This window comes from Taudactylus pleione, unplaced genomic scaffold (genome assembly GCF_031769625.1).
Source record: "Taudactylus pleione unplaced genomic scaffold, aTauple2 ptg000032l, whole genome shotgun sequence".
NCBI classification, from domain to species: Eukaryota; Metazoa; Chordata; class Amphibia; order Anura; family Myobatrachidae; genus Taudactylus; species Taudactylus pleione.
The window spans coordinates 2,565,600-2,580,966 of NW_028284434.1; the positions used below are offsets into that span (position 1 = coordinate 2,565,600).

General features: G+C 39.2%; 1 protein-coding gene and 2 pseudogenes across 1 annotated transcript in view; 1 reads left to right on the forward strand and 2 right to left on the reverse strand.

Annotated features, from left to right (window-relative positions):
- LOC148538911 (uromodulin-like) overlaps positions 1-15,367 on the reverse strand; it is a 199,765-nt gene that overhangs the window by 29,492 nt on the left and 154,906 nt on the right. The gene's annotated exons all lie outside the window — the stretch shown is intronic.
- Positions 5,162-5,280, reverse strand: LOC148538912 (5S ribosomal RNA; annotated as a pseudogene).
- LOC148538913 (5S ribosomal RNA) lies at positions 9,201-9,319 on the forward strand (annotated as a pseudogene).

Sequence of the window (15,367 nt, forward strand, 5' to 3'; positions counted from 1 at the left end):
GTTTGCATAATCTTTGGCACTCCCACGATGACTACTTCCTGCTACCATTCAAAAACCTTTATGTGGAAACTTCTGGAATATATTATGACACCAATATTGCAACGCCATATTTTTGAAATCATGTGGGCATGGACCTCCGTCAACCAGTTCTTGATTTGTTGTGTGTTTGTTTCGTGTTTTTGGTATGTGGTGTATTTCTGATTATCACTGTGTGTTTTGTTTGTGAGTGACCACTTTGTATTTTGATTTCTGTTGTGAATAAATATTTGGAGAGTGTAATTTGTTTCCTTTTTGGGCACGTTAGAAGCAAGTGTAAACAAACTCCCAAACGTTAATTTTACCTAAGGGGTAACCCAGTAATGAAGCAAGTGGAGCTAAAATGTAATATGTTTTTGGGGTACTAACCAACACACCAAGGAATCCTGTACAATCAGTTGCCTTCGTAAGATTGGCCTAAGCAGATTGGCCACCAAATAGGAACCTGAAAAATGTTGTAAACTATCATGTTGGCCACCCCAAAAAAAGGAAAATGACATTGATACTGGGAGGTGTTTCTTGTGCCTGTTTGCATTCAAAATACAACACACAATCTGTAGTGAGATTCTGTGGCAATCCTTGCTTGAAGAGTCTACTTATGTCAGTGTCAAGAATCTTGGATTTACTAAAAATGCAGGAGACAGAGCTTGAATTAAAACTGATTTATTAGGAAACAATTTAAAAAAAAAAAAAAAAACTAATTCCTAAGGAGGACCAATAGATGGTCAAGGCCCTGCAGAAGCCCGGTGACCTGCTCCCGCATATGGGCCACACAATCACAGATTTCTGCCCGACGCCTCTGCACCTCTGTGGGTGACAAAAGTTTGGGGATTAATAAATCTATAATGAAGCAACATTCTAAAAAAACACAAACAAGCAAACCAAAACATTACACGGATAAAACCCAGCACCCCAAAATGTCCTACGCCAAAAATACAAGGGCCCTAAAAAAATGCAGACAGGTGTGATATGTGTATGGTGACATCAGCAGGAACAGGTAAAGACAACCCCCAAAAATACCCTAAGGTGACAGAAAGCCAACAAAAATGGGGACGACACATGATTACATACAAACAGTTTGTGGTGGCCAAAACAAAATTAAAAAACATACCGTTCTCCAAAACGCCAGAGCCAGAAGCCACTCTCTGGACCACCTCGGAGGTGGCTACATTCCCCAAACCTAGGGGCAGGGTGTTTGATGAATCCTGGGAGGGGGTATTTGGAGGAGGGATGGATGGAGGAGAGGGGGAATTGGGCTGGAGGGGAAGTAGACCTGAAATCTCGGCCACAGGGTCTGGGGAGGAGGGGGTAATTGAGGAAATGGGGGTTGGAGAGAGGGGCCAGGACCGGCATCTTGTCTGGCGATGACGCCGTAGTCTTTGCTGTGCCCCTAAAAAATGAAAAAAATATTGTGGTTAGTTTCAACAGGAATCCATAAATAAAAAAAAAAATAAAACAAATAAAAAAATGACTAAATAAGACAGACATGAAAACATGCACATGCAGATATGACTACAATGACTCAATAGGACAGACATGAAAACATGCACATGCAGATATGACTACAATGACTCAATAGGACAGACATGAAAACATGCACATGCAGATATGACTACAATGACTCAATAGGACAGACATGAAAACATGCACACGCAGTTAGGGCCCACAAGATAAACTTGAAAACCACAGTCCAGAAAACTTACTTTCCGCAATCTGCATGCGAAAGCATGCCAGCAAGCGGGGCGTACGCCGGTGCAGGTCCGACCACCTGCGCTCCAGCTGGCCAATATGTCGGCGTGAGCCGAAGGAGCGCAGGCGGCGACGTACCTCTGCATATGCGGAATGCTTTCGGCTATTTGAGATGGGTGGAGGCTGACTGGTGATCCGCCTGTCCATCACCTCCGTCAGCACCAGCAGTTCGTGCCTGGTGAATGCGGCGGATCTCATGATGGCAATGGTGTTTTTTTGGCTAAATATTTTTAATAAAGCACCCCAAAAAAATTTGATTGGCTAATGTATTTGGGAAATTAACAGGACAAATTCTATTGGTTAGTGTATGAGTCATGTGTTCGACAGGGCCACAAATCTCTTGAGAGTTATGATAGGCTTGATGCAGTGACATGCGTAAGCAAATTTATATAAAGAAATGAACCACAGAAAATTTGTGGGGATACAAACAAATAGAACAATTGTTTAATTGGGGCTAACATGTCTTTTGAACAATAAAAGCGAAGGTTTCAGCCGTACGTATTCTGCGAGCAAACACAAACACGGACAAGATTAAAGTTTATTGCATTGTGTTGAAAAAAAAAAACAATTAAGCTAATTGATACATTGATTGGCATGATACGATTGAGGGAGGTAGGCAGAAAAAACGAGCAGGTAATCGGAATCTGACAGTCCCACTTCCGGTTTGTACTTGTGCGTGCGTTCCCTTCAAGCCATTTCGGGGATGTATGCTCGCTATTTGGCACGCTCGTTAGTTAGAGGAGGAGTCGGCTGAGTTTGGGGCGGATTTTTAGCTGCGTACGAAAATACGAGCGAGTGCTTGAATTTAAATATTTTTTTACGTACGCCGAACGTACGTACGCCCAATTGTGAGTGGGTCTGAATCAGGGCCTTAGTATTGGAGTAGCTGGAGAACAGGCCACAGATTCAGCAGCTTGTTTCAAAACATCATAGGTACAAGGAGGGGGAATATATACTGCTAATAGCAAATGGTCTTAGAATTTTTTACACATTCTAAAAATACATAACATCCGTAAGGGTCAGTCTGAACAGCAGAAAAAGAAAAAGGAACAGATTTATTTATAAGAATAGAGAGAGAGACCCCTGGAAGACAAAGTGCGAGAAGAATGACTCAATACCACCCAGGGTCTTTTAAGTAGGTTTCCATTAAATAAGAAATATCAGACCCATATTGCTTAACCATTTTAAGGACCAAAGAGCGCTTCACATGATCATTAACCCCCCGAACACTCCATGTTAAGATCTTTACCATTATAACTTATATAAATATAAATCAGATTTGATCTTACCAAAGAAATAGTGTGGCATAACAAAAAAAAAAAATATATATATATATATATATTAAGAAAAGAAAAAAAAACAAATGAACAAACCTCCCGTACCCACCCCCCACCCTGTATAAATACCCAAACTTAGGCATAATTAAACCCAAGCTGAACTAAAACCTACAGGATACAACTACACAATCCTAATAGGTAAAAGGGAACAATAAACTAGTTCTGATAATTGGAGATAGCGCATCCTCTGTTTTTATATATATTATATATATATATATATATATATATATATATATATATATGAAAAACAAGAGAATTGACAATCAGGCGACTAGTTTGCTAGATGTGTAAATTCACACACAGTAAAATGTACAGTAGATAAGTTAATGGTTTACAAATGTAGTTATACCTCAAACCATATAGAGGGGCGTGTTTCACGCTAATTAATAAATATAATAAACCAATAAATAGCAAAGTGCTTAGTGCAAAATATGATATATCTGATTACATCTAGATAAAAAAAAAAAAAACATTTTTGTTGAACTCATATAGACAACAAAGTGCTAGTGCAAAAATATAATGAATCTGAAACAAAGTGCTAGTGCCAAGTATAATAACAATTATGACAATTTATTGAAAAACAGTGCACATAAAAATATATAAATAAATATGACCATAAAAACAACGACTGGCAGTAAATAGATAAAAACAAAGTAGAGGAAAGTTGATATTTTTAAGCAGCTTATCTGATTGAAGGAGAGAGGTAGTTCTCCACAGTGCATGAGGCAGCCAACAGTCCCAACGCGTTTCGTCACTATGACTTCATCAAGGGGATATTGCTTCAGTGTGGTGGTCCTGTATTCATACCACACTGAGTTCAAATGAGAGTCAGGTGTTCACCCTACTTCCTTTGTCTTAGGGAGACCTCAAAACCAAGCGATTTCATAATTCAGCAAGCCATCATTTAAAATAGTTTGTGTTACAGGGTTTCCCATAAAGAAATGTTAGTTATAAATAGTCAAACGGCGATCTTTTAAGTTCAACTTCCGCCCTTTGTGAACTGGCCTCTGCCCTTAATTGGAGCGTCACATCCGTTCCCGGCAGCTGTGTTAGACCATAGCGCGCGATCAAGCACTTCCGTTTTCTTCCTCGTGTTCCGAACTGGGCACGTCACTTCCGCCCGCCGTGTGTTGACGTGTTCGGAGGTGAGCCGTGTCACTTCCACCAACCCTTCTGTCGTTTCGCTCCAGGACGCGGCACATCACTTCCGCCCTTACTTAATAGATGTGTTGAGCTCTTCCGCCCCATTGTTTTCTCCGGACTTATTGCTTCCGCCCTTCTTGTCTATAGAATTAGTATGTTTTTTGCCCAAGTGTGAATAATGAGTAGGTGGTGTCTTCCATATTATCTGAAACTAAAATAATAAAGGATAAGCATTCCATTTAAGGAGGGTAATCTGTTTTGATGCTGGATATATAGGTTAGATCATTAAATGATTAGTCTAAGTATAACATTCTCCTTAGGCATAGATATATATTAGAATAATAATATATTAATAGTTTGATCTAAAAAACACTATGAATATGTACTGAATTGTTTTATGTATATAATTATATTGGATATTGTAAAAAGGAATTTCTTTAAAAGTTCAACCAAGAGGAGCAGAAATTCAGGGATATAATAAGTTGTGAAATGTTCTTAAGGTATGGGGATCATTCTTTCACTCTTTTCCTTGAAGAAGAGGTTCCAAAGACTCTGAAAATTTCTTGGATTTTCATATTGGTCCGACTCAGACAAACGACCTCTTTTCATCCAGTTAGATAGTTACAATCGGTTTTAAGATGTACTTGAAGTATGGGGATCATTCTTTTACTCTTTTTCTTGAAGGGGAGGTTCCAAAGACTCTAAGGATTTCTTGGATAATCATATAAGTCAAACCCAAGATCCACCTCTTTCCATTCAATTGGGTAGTTAGAATTGTAAAGTTCTGATATCATTAATCACTCCTTGGCCTTAAGGCTTGCAATTGTGAATATGCTATAATTCCCTTTTTAGGCATTATCATTCTCTAGCCTGGTTATATTCCAAACCGTCGGCTGAATTTGCAGCACCAGGTATTCTCAATGGGTTACCTTTCTTGGTACTAACCTGGCCCAATCATGCTTTGCTTCCAAGATCGGACGAGATTGGGCTCACACATGATGGTATGGCAGCAAATACATATTTCGATGGTCCATAATGCCAGATATTCTACCAAACCTGGACTTCCCTCAGAAGATGAACCTTCAGGGTACTACTCAGGCCCCTCCATAACCTGGGGGTATATTGGTAGATAGGAATGGAGCATATCACAAGAAAGGAGCAATTTCGTAGTATTCATTGAAGCCTTTCGGTGCCAGTGTGTCCAGTTCAAACAGCCAGAACATCTCTCTTCTTGATAGCAGATTGCCCAAATCCCCACCTCTTTCTCCCAGAGTAACGTGTTCTATTGCCTTGAAGGTGATATCTTCGGGATCCGAATTATGTTTTATTGAGAAGTGTTTGGAGACTGCATGTCCTTCAACTCTGTTTCTAATGTTCCTAATGTGCTCCTGAATTCTGATTTTTAGTGGTCTCTTGGTTTTTCCTATGTACTTGAGTCCACATGTGCACTCTAACAGGTATATCACTGATGTGGAGTTACAGTTCATAAAATTCTTTATAGTGTATTCCTTAGATCCGTCCGAATTCGTGAATGTTTTTCTCTTGGGGTGAAGAAATTTACAAATATTGCAATGTCCGCATTTATAGCTTCCATTGCACTTCAAAGTGTTCATAGTTGGTCTTTCATTTCCTTTATCCCTCAGCATACTCGGTGCCAGTAAATCTTTTAAGTTCCTTGATTTTCTATATATAATCTGTGGTTTTGTCGGTAGGATCTTTTGGAGTAAAGGATCCATCAGAAGGATATTCCAGTTTTTGTTAAGAGATTTTTTAATATGATTCTCGTGTCCATTATATGTTGTAATAAATGGTACCATTTCTTCTTTTTGTGGTTTCTCCGTCTTATATTGTAGTAGATTATTTCTCTGTAGGTTTTTCGTTTTCTGCATAGCTGTATTGATGATTGCTTCCGGATACTCTTTTTCTCTAAACCTGGTTGCATAAATATCAAGTTGTTCATTACAGACGTTAGCATTGCTGCAATTACGTTTAATTCTGTAGAACTGGGAGTATGGTATGTTGTTCTTCCATTTGTCCAGGTGACAGCTTTTGTAATGCAGGTAGCTGTTCGCATCTACTCCTTTTATAAAATTTTTTGTGCAAATTTGGTCACCTTCTGATGTTAAAATCAAATCCAAAAACTCAATGCTTCTGTTGTTAAAATTTGATGTAAATTTAAGATTCATATTGTTATTTGAAATAAAAATTAAAAAATCGTTAAAAGATTCTTCCGATCCTTCCCAAATAATTAAATTATCATCAATATATCTCTTATAAAAAATGATATTGTCTTTAAAAGGGTTATTACTGTAAACATAATTCTTTTCCCAACATCCCATGAACAAATTCGCAAAGCTGGGAGCAAAAGTTGTACCCATTGCGGTTCCACAGATTTGACGATAAAATTGATTTAAAAATTTTAAATAATTATGAGTAAGTATAAAAGACATAAGATCACATAAAAACTCTTTGTGTGGAACTTCAATTTCTTCATCCAACTCTAAAAACATTCTTGATGCGTTGATACCTTTTTCATGCTCAATACATGTATATAATGATTGTACATCGATAGTTATCCAGTTATAAGTTGATCTCCATGTTATATTTTCGGTTTGCTGTAATACACTCGTAGTATCCTTTAGATAAGATTCTAGTTTGATAACATATTTTTGTAAAAAGATGTCAACATATTTGGAGAGGTTGGATGTGAGGGAGTCAATACCTGCTATTATAGGCCTCCCTGGAGGTTCTGTAAGTGACTTATGTATTTTTGGTAAAAAATAGAAAATCGGGGTTGTGGGGTTTGATTTCATTAAGAATTGAAATTCTTCTTTGGTTAAAATATTCCTCTGTAAACCAAAGAGTAGAATGATTCTAAGTTCTTCTGTATATTCTTCAACTGGATCTTTGGTCAATTTTTCATAAGAAATTTGGTCATCCAGTAATCTATGTGCTTCTTTTAAGTAGTAAGCATAATCCATGATAACCAAACCCCCCCCCTTTATCAGCTGGTTTTAGAACTATCTCACGGTTTTCTTTTAAGTTTTTTAGTGCCTCCTTTTCTCTATTACTTAGATTTTGTTTTTTTATTGGTGCATAGTTTGTCTGATTATTGCAAAGGTCCTTCTTTACCATTTCATAGAAAACGTTTATGTGAGTCCCTTTTGATTCCAGTGGGTAATATGTTGATTTACCTCTAAGACCGGATTTTGAATTAGGGGCAATATAGTTCTTTAGAGGTGCTGATTCTTTTCTCAGGAAATGTCGTTTGAGTGTGAGATTTCTCACAAACTTGTTTAAATCAATAAAAGTGTCAAATTTGTTCATGCTTCTTGTCGGGGCAAAGTTCAAGCCTTTGCTTAATAACGTTATTTCAGATTTAGTGAGTGTATGCTGGGATAAATTAAATATGCCTTTGGATTTCGGATCTATTAAAAATTCCTCCTTTTTTGGTTTCTTCCTCCTGCCACCCCGTTTTCCTCTTCTTCTCTGTACCTTCGCTTCATGGGGGAGGCTGTTTTGGTGGTTTCTCTGAACATTGGATTTTTGTTGCTTAAATGATCTTGTGCTGGTGATAAAAAAAGCTCATTATCACTGTTTGAGTCCAGATGTTGTAATGTGGAAAACCTATTTCTAGGTTTAAGTCCTATTGGGCCAGTATAAGTAGTGGGGTCTCTGTTTCTTCTGTAGCTAAACCTTCTTGTGGGTGCTACTTTCCAGCTAAGTCCTTCTCCAGACTCATATCTGGTGTTGGTTCTCTCTTTTTTCTGGAATCTCATCCAATTCTTAACTTTATTCAACTCGTAGTCCTTCTTATCTCTAATAAACTTCTTTTCTTTGCTCTTCATGACTGATTCTTCTACTCTCTCCACCTTTCTAAGTAGTACTTTTTCATTTTCTTTGAATTCCTCTTTTTCTTTGTGTTCTTCCATCTGGGGTTCCATTCTAATGATTTCCTTCTCTAAATTTGAGAGTACTGCCTTTTTTTCCTCAATTATTAGTTTTATAAGCTCTAATGAGCATTTGTGTAAAATGTCATCCCATTTTTTTAAAAAATCTGAATTATCCAGTCCAAACGTTGGATTCTTAATAAGTCTTAGACCTCTTGGGATTCTGTTAACAGATAAATAGTGTTCCAGTCCCCTAATGTCCCACCATGCCTTTACTTCTTTTGTGAGCATTTTTTCCATTTCCCAGAACATATTATCCATGTTCTGTGTGGGGACATTTTCACATATTGGGGTGTTTTCATTGAACACTCTTTGGCATAGGTCACTCCTTTTATTCACACGATCTTTATTTCTAAACATATTAAACAAGTATAGGCAGCTATTCCCCCAATCAACACCAAAAAGAAAGAAGTATCAAGCAATAGATGGGTACAGCGCCACTACCTGTGTGACTTACTGAGTGAAACAAATAAATATTCAAATGTATAGCAACTTAGCCTATTATTTTTTTCGGCGTCCGCTCTGAGACAATAGTGTAATACTAGTGTGAGTATTTTTAAAAAGTGAAAAACAAGAGAATTGACAATCAGGCGACTAGTTTGCTAGATGTGTAAATTCACACACAGTAAAATGTACAGTAGATAAGTTAATGGTTTACAAATGTAGTTATACCTCAAACCATATAGAGGGGCGTGTTTCACGCTAATTAATAAATATAATAAACCAATAAATAGCAAAGTGCTTAGTGCAAAATATGATATATCTGATTACATCTAGATGTTCTGGCTGTTTGAACTGGACACACTGGCACCGAAAGGCTTCAATGAATACTACGAAATTGCTCCTTTCTTGTGATATGCTCCATTCCTATCTACCAATATACCCCCAGGTTATGGAGGGGCCTGAGTAGTACCCTGAAGGTTCATCTTCTGAGGGAAGTCCAGGTTTGGTAGAATATCTGGCATTATGGACCATCGAAATATGTATTTGCTGCCATACCATCATGTGTGAGCCCAATCTCGTCCGATCTTGGAAGCAAAGCATGATTGGGCCAGGTTAGTACCAAGGAAGGTAACCCATTGAGAATACCTGGTGCTGCAAATTCAGCCGGCGGTTTGGAATATAACCAGGCTAGAGAATGATAATGCCTAAAAAGGGAATTATAGCATATTCACAATTGCAAGCCTTAAGGCCAAGGAGTGATTAATGATATCAGAACTTTACAATTCTAACTACCCAATTGAATGGAAAGAGGTGGATCTTGGGTTTGACTTATATGATTATCCAAGAAATCCTTAGAGTCTTTGGAACCTCCCCTTCAAGAAAAAGAGTAAAAGAATGATCCCCATACTTCAAGTACATCTTAAAACCGATTGTAACTATCTAACTGGATGAAAAGAGGTCGTTTGTCTGAGTCGGACCAATATGAAAATCCAAGAAATTTTCAGAGTCTTTGGAACCTCTTCTTCAAGGAAAAGAGTGAAAGAATGATCCCCATACCTTAAGAACATTTCACAACTTATTATATCCCTGAATTTCTGCTGCTCTTGGTTGAACTTTTAAAGAAATTCCTTTTTACAATATCCAATATAATTATATACATAAAACAATTCAGTACATATTCATAGTGTTTTTTAGATCAAACTATTAATATATTATTATTCTAATATATATCTATGCCTAAGGAGAATGTTATACTTAGACTAATCATTTAATGATCTAACCTATATATCCAGCATCAAAACAGATTACCCTCCTTAAATGGAATGCTTATCCTTTATTATTTTAGTTTCAGATAATATGGAAGACACCACCTACTCATTATTCACACTTGGGCAAAAAACATACTAATTCTATAGACAAGAAGGGCGGAAGCAATAAGTCCGGAGAAAACAATGGGGCGGAAGAGCTCAACACATCTATTAAGGGCGGAAGTGATGTGCCGCGTCCTGGAGCGAAATGACAGAAGGGTTGGTGGAAGTGACACGGCTCACCTCCGAACACGTCAACACACGGCGGGCGGAAGTGACGTGCCCAGTTCGGAACACGAGGAAGAAAACGGAAGTGCTTGATCGTGCGCTATGGTCTAACACAGCTGCCGGGAACGGATGTGACGCTCCAATTAAGGGCAGAGGCCAGTTCACAAAGGGCGGAAGTTGAACTTAAAAGATCGCCGTTTGACTATTTATAACTAACATTTCTTTATGGGAAACCCTGTAACACAAACTATTTTAAATGATGGCTTGCTGAATTATGAAATCGCTTGGTTTTGAGGTCTCCCTAAGACAAAGGAAGTAGGGTGAACACCTGACTCTCATTTGAACTCAGTGTGGTATGAATACAGGACCACCACACTGAAGCAATATCCCCTTGATGAAGTCATAGTGACGAAACGCGTTGGGACTGTTGGCTGCCTCATGCACTGTGGAGAACTACCTCTCTCCTTCAATCAGATAAGCTGCTTAAAAATATCAACTTTCCTCTACTTTGTTTTTATCTATTTACTGCCAGTCGTTGTTTTTATGGTCATATTTATTTATATATTTTTATGTGCACTGTTTTTCAATAAATTGTCATAATTTTTATTATACTTGGCACTAGCACTTTGTTTCAGATTCATTATATTTTTGCACTAGCACTTTGTTGTCTATATGAGTTCAACAAAAATGTTTTTTTTTTTTTTATCTAGATGTAATCAGATATATCATATTTTGCACTAAGCACTTTGCTATTTATTGGTTTATTATATTTATTAATTAGCGTGAAACACGCCCCTCTATATGGTTTGAGGTATAACTACATTTGTAAACCATTAACTTATCTACTGTACATTTTACTGTGTGTGAATTTACACATCTAGCAAACTAGTCGCCTGATTGTCAATTCTCTTGTTTTTCACTTTTTAAAAATACTCACACTAGTATTACACTATTGTCTCAGAGCGGACGCCGAAAAAAATAATAGGCTAAGTTGCTATACATTTGAATATTTATTTGTTTCACTCAGTAAGTCACACAGGTAGTGGCGTTGTACCCATCTATTGCTTGATATATATATATATATATATATATATATATATATATATATATAGCAGAAATAAACAGGTGGCACTCCAAGACTTCTGATAAATAGTGTCTTTCAAATCGGATTTGAAATACACTATTTATCACAAGTCTTGGAGTGCCACCTGTTTATTTCTTCTGGATATCACTGATGTTATTGTATCCTGGAGGAAGGCACCCAAGCCACTTATTTATGGGTCTCAGCTACCTGTAGATTGCCAGTTCTTGAAATTTATATGTATATATATACTGTATGTATAATACATTTGCAGGAGTTCTTAATCTTTAGTAACATTTGTGGTGTTACTGTGTCTACACCATACTTGCCCACTAATATTTCCAAAGCGTATGTGGATGAGTGTAGTCACATGACTCACATAACAACAATTGCTCCACTCCACAATCCAAACGAGCCCATGACAGCATACTGTACAGTCATTTGTATCATCAGGTTCTGCCCATTCTTGAGTATTAAAACATATACATCCGTACACAGTGGAGTTGAGGATTGATGATGCAAATCATGTCAAGGGCCAACCATGCCCACTTTACAAGAAAAGAAAGTGGAATATGGGAGGGTGGTCTGCTCTCCTGGGAGTCTGGGAGGGCTCTGGGCCTGATTCAGAGCTGCTCGTAAACGGCCACTCGCTCGCTCCGAGCGATGTTCGCACATCTGCGCAAGCATATCGGTCGTAACTCGTAATGCACATGCGCCAACCAGTCAGTGCGGCCGGAAATCGTGCGCTCGCAAAATAGCGAATGCCTGCTAATTTGAGTGACAGGATGAGGCATTTGTGGGTGGTAACAGGGGAAGGTGCTTGAAAACGGGGAGTGGAGATCCAAACGCAGGTGTGCCAAACAGTCAAAACGGGCGTTTTAAGGGTGTGCATAATTAACAAAGCAGCGTCATCGACCACGTCACTTGGTTGTCTCTTAGCCTGAACTGCTCGCATGATTGCGGTAGGAAAATGCTACCACAAGAATAGCGAGCAGTTCATATGCCTTTCGATGTACTCGATTAATCTAATAAATAGCGGAGATGACGTATCATGCGAGTGGCCAAGGGGCGTCTTTACAAAATAGCGAGCGCATGTTTCGTTCACTCGCTCAGACATAGAGGCGTCAACAGACCGCAAAGAGCGAGCGCTCAATTTAAATAGCCAGCCCCTTTTTCTGAATGAGCGTCCGCAAATAGTGTCCGGCTCTGAATCAGGCCCTCTGTATAATTCAAGAGTCTTCTGGACATTCCCAGTAGAGTAGGCAAGTATGGTCTGCAAAAAATTAGAAAAAGCCATGTCTCAGACCCAGAATGTAAGAAGACAGAAAGTGGGTGACTCACAGAGACAAAGGAATTTTAAACTGGGAACACAGGCCCCGATTCAGACTCGCTCGTTAGATGCGTTCACGCATTGCTGCTCAGCTGATAATATATACATAGGCAGCGATTGTGCTGCAAGACAAGAGGATGTCCACTATGGCTTAGCATGCACCGGCAGTGCGATCGCAAGCCAGTCTTTTGACGTCCACTTTCCCTTCGCAGCACATGTCATCTCCAGGAAGTGTATATAACAATCGGTAACATCAAGCACCATCGACTGCAAATGCAGCGCTTGTGGCTTACCCTACCCTACCGCAAGCACTGTGAGTGCTGTAGGGATTTAAACAGCCAGATTACATGTACAATGATCAGGGCCGTAGCTAGGGTAGTGCGGCCGGGGCCATCGCACAGGGCACCACAGGGCAGGGGGCGTTGTTTGGGCCTGTCAAATTTCTGTTTATTATCATTCATGCTTGTAGCTTCCTCTTATTTCATCCAAAGCTTCTCCTGGCCTCTCCTATCTCTTCCCTGGCCCTTCCCCATGAAGCCATGGCCCTTTTTTGGGTGCATTATGTCCCTTTGAAAAATGAGGGGGCGCCAATGCTCTTTCTGGCACAGGGCCCAAAAAGTCTAGTTACGGCTCTGACAATGATGCTCCGTCTTAATCATGCACGCCCTAAGAACGCTGTTTTAACGCCAAGGCACATCTGCATTTGTACCACCACTCCCCCATTGTCAAGGACCTACCCCTATCACCACCCACAAATGGCACATTCTGTCAGTCAAACTAGCAGGCAGTCTGTGTGCTCAGGGCAATCTCTTCCCAATCACAAAGACTGTCAGGCGCACGTGCACTGTGATCACTTATTTGGGGAGTGGGAAGAACCTAAGAAGAGTTGTATGAAATAAATACAATTAATGGCACCCATGAAGGAGAGTCATAGAGGGCAGAGATGAGTGCCTCACAGTGGAGGACAGCCTGCTTCCTGTATTCTACACCCATACCATGTAGGTAGGTGGAGGGTGGAGTAGGGCATATATATATATATATATATATACACACACACACTTTGCAGGGGGGCTTAGTTTTGTTATTTAAAATATGTGTGTGCTGTTAAGTGTGTCTGTATGTGTGTGTGTGTATTTGTGGTCAAAGTGGAAATTTTGAAGTGGGGTATGGAAATATCAGGGGGGATTTACTTAGGCAGGCACAAATCCTGAGCTTTGATACTTCCAAATCCCCACTTCCTCCTACCAACAGCACACCATCCCTCACAGTCACAGCACAGCACACCACACAACATAGCACACAGCATATTTCACACTGCAGCACACCGCCCACCTCACCCTGCTCTGCTCTGGTGACCGTGGTCACGGCACTCCCTTCCCTGGGCCATTCCCCAACCTGTGTCCTTGTTGGCACCAGCCATGAACAAATGACAGCTCGTGGACCAGCAGCCAATCAGGGGTGGCCACTGATTGGCTGCCGGTCTGTGAACCGTGATTGGCTCATGGCCGGTGCCAAATTTAAACACGCAGCTGCTCAGTGACCAGCACTGGTACAGTGATAGTCGCAGCGCTGGCCGAGTGCCAGTATGCCTCCGGCTGCCCCTGATTGGCTGCCGCTCTGCGAGCCATGATTACTAGGTATATATAAACCAAGCATTGATGCAAGTTTATTCTGATGTTTGCAATAATCTACTGATTACTAGGTATATCTAAACCAAACATTGATGCAAGTTTATTCTGATGTTTGCAATAATCTACTGATTACTAGGTATATCTAAACCAAACATTGATGCAAATTTATTCTGATGTTTGCAATAATCTACTGATTACTAGGTATATCTAAACCAAACATTGATGCAAGTTTATTCTGATGTTTGCAATAATCTACTGATTACTAGGTATTTCTAAACCAAACATTGATTCAAGTTTATTCTGATGTTTGCAATAATCTACTGATTACTAGGTATATCTAAACCAAACATTGATGCAAGTTTATTCTGATGTTTGCAATAATCTACTGATTACTAGGTATATCTAAACCAAACATTGATGCAAATTTATTCTTATGTTTGCAATAATCTACTGATTACTAGGTATATCTAAATCAAACATTGATGCAAGTTTATTCTGATGTTTGCAATAATCTACTGATTACTATGTATATCAATCTAAATTCCATTGTTGCTGCAGAATGTCTCATTTTAAACTATCTGCACAGTGTGTTGATAACTAGGCCAAGTTCATCTTAGCTTTGTGGTATTCCTTGTTTGTTTGTGTTAGGAATTTTATTACTAGCTATTTTAGTGGGAGGTTATTGGGGGTTGATTGTAATCATTTATTTATTTATTACCAGTTATTTATATAGCACACACATATTCTGCAGCACTTTACAGAGAATATCTTACCATTCATATCAGTCCCTGCCCCAGTGGAGCTTACACTCTATGAATCATTGCATACACATTCCAGCATTCACTATTTAAGTTCCATTGGAAGGCTGCAGGTGCATAATTTTACAAGTGCACTTTAACCAAATGTTGGTGTTATACCAGCATTAAACAGAAGTCAAACAGAAGGAGACCACTCTAACCTCAAACCATACAAAAACCATAACATTTGGACAAAGTATAAACAAGATATATAAATTCACAATCTCTTCTCTACAAGCAACTGATGTCTGCTTAACCTGGACATTAATCACTGGACTCTGGGGGTCATTCAGACCCACTCGCGAGCGGCAGTACGCTCACAAGTGGGTCGATG